Genomic DNA, 6288 nt, shown 5'->3' with positions numbered 1-6288 from the left:
CTGGGGGGTCGGGACCCCCCTCTTTGCTCCCCCGGCCGGAGGGCCGAGCCCCCCAGACCCTACTCGGGGCGGGGGGGCCGGAGGAGCGGGACCGGAGGTAGGAGGCGGAGGCGGCCGCTAGTGGGGACCCGGGGGGCGGCGGGTGCGGGCGGCAGCGGCGGCAGGGCTGGCGGTGGCTGCTGGCCCGAGCATCTTCTTCCCGGAGGCTCCCACAGCGGCCTGGCCCCTCCCACCCGCTCAAAGCCACGCCCATGCCGGTCAGGGCCGCGCCCTTCGGCGCCCCCATTGGTCTGTCCTTGAAGCCTGGCCACGCCCCCTGGGCGTGACCACGCCCCTTTCCGCAGCTGGGAGAGGGACCAGGCTCCCCCAGGCTACAATGAGGACCCTGGGCTCATCCACACCTTCCCCACCAGTCACTGGTAATGTACGTTTATTGAGCACTTACTGTGTGCCAGGTCCGGTTCTAAGTAAGCGCTACACAAACCTTACTACGTTTGATCCTCAGAGCAACCGACTCAGTCAGGTTCTCCGATTATCCCCATTTTACAGAGGAGGAAACTGACCAAGAGATTTGACATCACTTGGTCCAGATAAGAAATCTCGCTTCGCGTGTCACCCACCTCTGACACTTGGGACGTTCCCCTTCAAATCTTTCATCCATCCCTTGAAGAATCAACATAGGATTCTGCAAGGGCCGGGGAGATCGAGTTCAATGAATACCTGTGTTAAGCATGTAGCGCTTGCTGCAATCAGTTGGTGCTCAGTTCAATCAGCAGCACTTACGAACCACCTACTAAGTGTCAGGCACTGTCCCAAACCCTGGGATACAACAGGGAACAAAACAGTCTTGGCCCTCGTAGAGTAAGCACCACTATTCACTTCCTTAAGAAAACCTGATTTTCAGACAACAAAGTAGAGACCCAGGAGCCTGGAATGTGACTCAGTCCAAGGACACACAGGTAGACAGACGGAGGGAAAACTGGGATTTGAGTGCAGGACAAGCTTAATTTCAGAATCCGAAGGCGTTAGAGGTAGGGGACCCTTCCTTGGAGTGGATCATTGCTAATATTCAATGGTCTCTGATACAAACTCAGTTTTCTGAATTTTCTTCTCCCTGAATTCCTTGTCTCCAAGGATTCTTCCCAGGTCAGTCAGAGGCAAGATTGGGCTCAGAGGGGGTCTGGGTGGGTGGGGGGGTAATTATGGCAGCGGGGGGGGGGCTCCCTCTGCTCCATCCACTCCTGCCCCTGCCTTGCCATGCTCTCGGGTCCCCAGGATGGGGAGGGTAGCAGATGGCCTGGGGAGGATGAAGTGGCCTCCCATCTGTCCCCTCCCCCCCGCATTGTCCCTGGAGCCAAGGGGGATTCGAGGGGGTTGTGGTCCACTGCAGTCTGGATCCTCCCCCCCTCCATCTTCCGGGAGGGAGCCGAGGAGCTGGTTGCTATGGAGACGAGGAAGAGGCAAGAGAGATGCAGGGAGACACTGGGGTCAGGCCAAGATCCACACCTTAGACCCTTCGATGCACACACACTCACACCGCACAGGTACATATCCCAACATCCATGGAGGCTGGCGTGAAGTTCCACATCCCCAGGACACCCACAGTCACAGTCACACAGGCGCTCCTGCAGACACACAGGTGTATACTCAACGGTTTCACACAGGGACACTCTGATGTACGAAGGAGACTCATGGGGATAGGTACACACACACACACACACACACCCATAATGCATAATGGACATCCAGTCATGTGGACCATATACATCACAGGGTTTCGTGCAAAAATAGATAGACACACATCTGATATCCGAGTATGTCCCAGGTGCACAAATTCGAAGCCAAAATAACTCCACACTTGGCCACACACACCCTGAGAAGTTACAAGTACATGATCAAAGCCGTAAGACCTAAACAGCCTATGTTACATAAGGCATACATGTTAGCGACATGTGATATACAGACTGACAAACAGACCTAATCCCGTCTCCCATGCAAATCGGATAATCACACACATTTAGGTACATGGCTGCCATCGCCTAACGCACAAAATGCATAGGACCTCACAGGTCACTCAGTGTGACAGGCACATCACACACGGCATCTGGGGGGCTGGTCACCCCCCCCCCCCGGAAGTCAATGCCTGCAGCCCCAGTTCCACACCCCCCCCCAAGGCCTCCCATTTGGACACACACGACAGCACGGTTGGTCACGCACTCACACTCACAAACACAAACCTCCTCCTAGATATTTTTAAACCCAGGCTAGTTCTGCTGCTATGGCAACCGCCCCAAACCCATTGCCATAGCAACCTAACGTCAGCTTTCCAAGCACCAAATCCTGGGGGATTGCAGGGCCCCGATCTGAGGCCAGAGGAGGGGGCCGCTACACCCTCTCCGCCATCATCCAATGCACCCAGTATCTCCACGCCAGGGCCTTCAGGGGAACAGCCAGCTTAGGGTGGGTAGGGGCTGGCGCTAAGCATACAAGTCCTCTAGACCGAGCTGAGGCAAGGGCACCCCTCCCCGCACTTTTTCCTTCCGCTCCGCCAGGACGTTATGGAGGGGCTCCTGGGGCAAAGGTCAGCCTGCCCCCGGAAACACACAAGCCTGGGTTTGCATCTTGGTTCTGACATTTACACGCTGCGTGACTTGGGCGTGTCCTTACCTTCTCCGTGTCCCACCACGTTCCTTAATTTGGAAAATGCCGTTCCTGCTGTTGCCGTCGAACCACTATCCCAAGGGCTGTTGTGACTCCGTGGCTAACAGCCCAGCCAGACCCGCCTCCGAATTCTTACTCTCCCGTTTTCTAGCCGTATGAACTCAGGCAAGGGCCTCCCCTTCTCTGCAACAATGTTGGGGGGCAAATAGTAATCTGATTGCATAGGGCTGTTTGGGAAGATGCCCGACAGAGGGGTGTGGCGGCTGATCTAAGAACTCTGCATGTGTTCCAACTTAGTTAAGGCTTAAGCATGGCCTTTTGGGTAGGCACTGTTATTATTCCAATTTTGCAGGAAAGGAAACTGAGGCTCGGAGAGGCTGCCTGAAATCACACAGTTTTGAGGCGCGAGATTTGAACCCAGGCAGTCAAAGACGTGGCGTCAGCCCTTTCTCTCTCCTGCTTCTAAAGAAGTTTGGAGAAGGGTGATGGGATGGCCGGTTCCTGGAAAGGCTGGCTAGCCTCAGTTTCCTAGCCTGCAAAATGGGAGTTCAAGCGGTACCGCCGGCTGAGGTTTTGGAAGATCTATGAGGCACCTTGAACCTGGGGCGTTGAGGATGGGCGGGCGAACCTGAGTGCTCCCTGTAGATGGAGAGCAGATTGGGAGGGATTGGGCAAGCCAGGTAGCAGGTAGTCTGAGGAGGGAGGTTGGGTCTGCTTCCCAGCTCTCAGGCATGGGCTTTCTCCAGTCTGAGCCTCAGTCTCATCTTCTGTCAACTGGGAATCACAGCGGTGCTCGGGCTGCGGCCAGGAGTCCAAGAACGGAAGTAGGTGAAACCACTTGGCATGGGTCCCAGCCAGCGAAGAGGGAAGTCTGAGCTGATATTAATATTATCCGTCCAGTCTGTACATGGGATTTAGGAGTCAGGACTGTGTGGTGCAGGACTTGGCAAACTGTTTTGACCCAGGGTGAGAAATACACTTAGGTCATCACCCAATGCATAGAACACGAAACAAAAGTTTCACAAACTCACACTTCCCCTATACCTTAGTGTGTATTACGTCTATACTATGGGCACAGACTCCGATCTGTTCTTTTCTATTGAAAAATGTCGGTTGATTTCACAGTCCACTAACCGGTCGTGACCAACAGTGTGAAAAACCCCAGCGTGGCGGTTACGAGGTGGAATCCTGGGATCGCTGGGGGATTCTACCCAGGGGAGTGACGTGGGCATCAAAGAGGCAACGGAGAAGGGGCCAACCCCGGGGGCTGGCGTGGAGCCAGAACAGACTCCAAGGAGGAAGGGCTCTTTGCCCGGACCCCAGCAGGGACGGGAGAGACGGAGAGATGGGATCGGAAGCCAACACACGAAGAGTCAACCCAGTGTATCGAACGTATGGTGGTTATGGCCATACCGGCGTAACCATACGTACCCAGTGCACAGTTAGCGTCCACCTTGAAGACGGATCCTTATTTATCCATTTGACAAAAATCTTTATTGAGCACGTGCTCTGTGTTGGGCACCGTCCTGGGCACTGGAGGTACAGCAGTGAACAAAATAGACACACATCCCACGAGCTCACATTCTAGGGAGATAGACGATAAACGAGCCAAAGAAGTAAAACATACAGTATGTTAGATGATAAGTGCTGTGAGGAAAAATACTTCAGGGAAGGGGGATGAGGGATTGGGGTGCAAGGGGGGGGGTGAGAGTAGGGCTTTGGGCTTAAAAATAGTGGGCAGGGAAAGCCTCACTGAGGAGGTGGCACTTGAGCAGAGACCTGAAGGAAGAGGAGGTGAGGGAGTCAGTCATATGGGTCTCTGGGGGAAGAGAGGTCCAGGCAGAGGGAAGAGCAGGTGCAAAGGCCCTGAGGCAGGAGCGCACCTGGCTTGTTGGAGGAAGAAAGAGGAGCCCAGGGAAGCTACAGCAGAGCAGGGGGAGGGGAAGGCAGGAGGAATGAGGCCAGTTAGGCAGGAAGCAGCCCGTGTGGGGCCTTGAGGGCCACTGTCAAGACTTAGCTTTGACTCTGAGTGCGCTGGCAATCCTGGGAGAGTTTTGAGCAGAGGAAGGGCTTGAGCTGACTCAGGTTTTAACCACAGATCCTTCTGGCAACGTGGTGTCGGTGTCGGGGCCGGGGGAGGGGGGGCCGGGGGGCCGGGGACAAGTAAGTGGCCCCGTGAGGAGGTGATTGCGAACATCTGGGTGAGAGGTGTTGGTGGCTGGCTGGCCCAGGGTGACAGTAACGCAGGTGGGGAGACATCGCTGGAATCCTGGTGCTTCTACGCGGCTTCGGGCAAATCATTTCACCTCTTCGGAGCCTCAGCTTCCCCATTTGCACGTGGGGCTGACAGTAAAGCACCCCCCTCTCACTCCTGCTGTCCGGTCTCAGTGTGATGGAGCGTGGACAGCCCTTGGCACAGAACGTGTGCTCAACAAATGCCGCCCGCCGTTCTCACTGATATTGTCCCCCTCGTTCCCAGACCCGAGAAATTCTGCGCCCTGCCCAGTGGGGCTCTGGGAAGGAGGATTCAAAAGAAGAGGGTTGACCTTGACTAATGATTGTGTATTTATCTGATCCTGAGAATATTCGAGTCAGAGAATCTTGGACCAAAAATACTTGCCCCGAGGGGGCCTTTAGGGATTTTTTTATTCCTACCAGGCTCTTTGTAGGACGGAGAAACGGAGGTCCAGAGAACAGTTTTATCCTGCCCAGGAGCCCACAGTGAGTTGGGGGCTGAGCCAGGGCTAGAATCCATCCTCGTGGCCTGTCTCCCAGGCCTGTGTTCCCAGTCTGGCTGCTTCCTTGGTGATCATGGCATCTGACCCAGTCCCCTCCCCCACACCAGCCTCAACATCTTCCCTATGATTTTGACTGCCTCCGGGATAAATTCCAAACTCTCCCTGTCGCTCGGGCCAAAAACCTTGCATTCGCCCTTGACACCCTCTCTGTCCCTCACACCTACATCCAATCCAGCAGCAAACCCAAGATTCTAAATCTGACCCCACCTCGCCCGCCACGTCTGTCAAGGTCAACACCGCCCAGGTGCAGGCCCCCAAGGGCTCCCCGCTGGACTCCCATAGGAGCCTCTTCCTGGGCTCCCCGCTTTCACCGTTGCCCCCTTTCCGGCCTTTTAAAAGCCAAGTCGGATTATAGACCGTGTGGTGTCCAAGAGAAAGACAAGTGGCATTTCCGTAAGAGCATCGAGGAGCGATCCAGATTTCTTGCCTTAGGTTTGTAGAGAAAGAAGGGGCTTTCTATGTTCTCTCTCCCAAGGGTGTGGTTTTACAAATATTAGGGAGAGAAGGGTGCCTGGTTGGCTCAGTCCATAGAGTTTGTGACTCTTGATCTTGGGGTCGTCAGTTCAAGCCCCGTGTGGGGCATTAAAAAAAAAAAAAAGACAGGAAACAAAGGCACGGGGAGGTCAAGTCACTTGGGGTTGAGTTGGAATTTGAACCCTGACAGTCTGGCTGTTGCAAGGCTACCCTCTTACCAACTTTTATCACACTGCTTCTCTTTCTCACTTGCCCCTCTTCTCTCCACCAACTTTCTCCAGGGTACATACCCCGCCCCGCCGAATTCTCCCCTCCCGGGGAATCTGGATGCTTCCCTACCTTGGAACCACAAGTG

Source organism: Panthera tigris, chromosome E2 (assembly GCF_018350195.1).
Source record: "Panthera tigris isolate Pti1 chromosome E2, P.tigris_Pti1_mat1.1, whole genome shotgun sequence".
NCBI classification, from domain to species: Eukaryota; Metazoa; Chordata; class Mammalia; order Carnivora; family Felidae; genus Panthera; species Panthera tigris.
The sequence above is the reverse complement of the archived record's forward strand: the minus strand, read 5'-3'. Positions refer to the sequence as shown.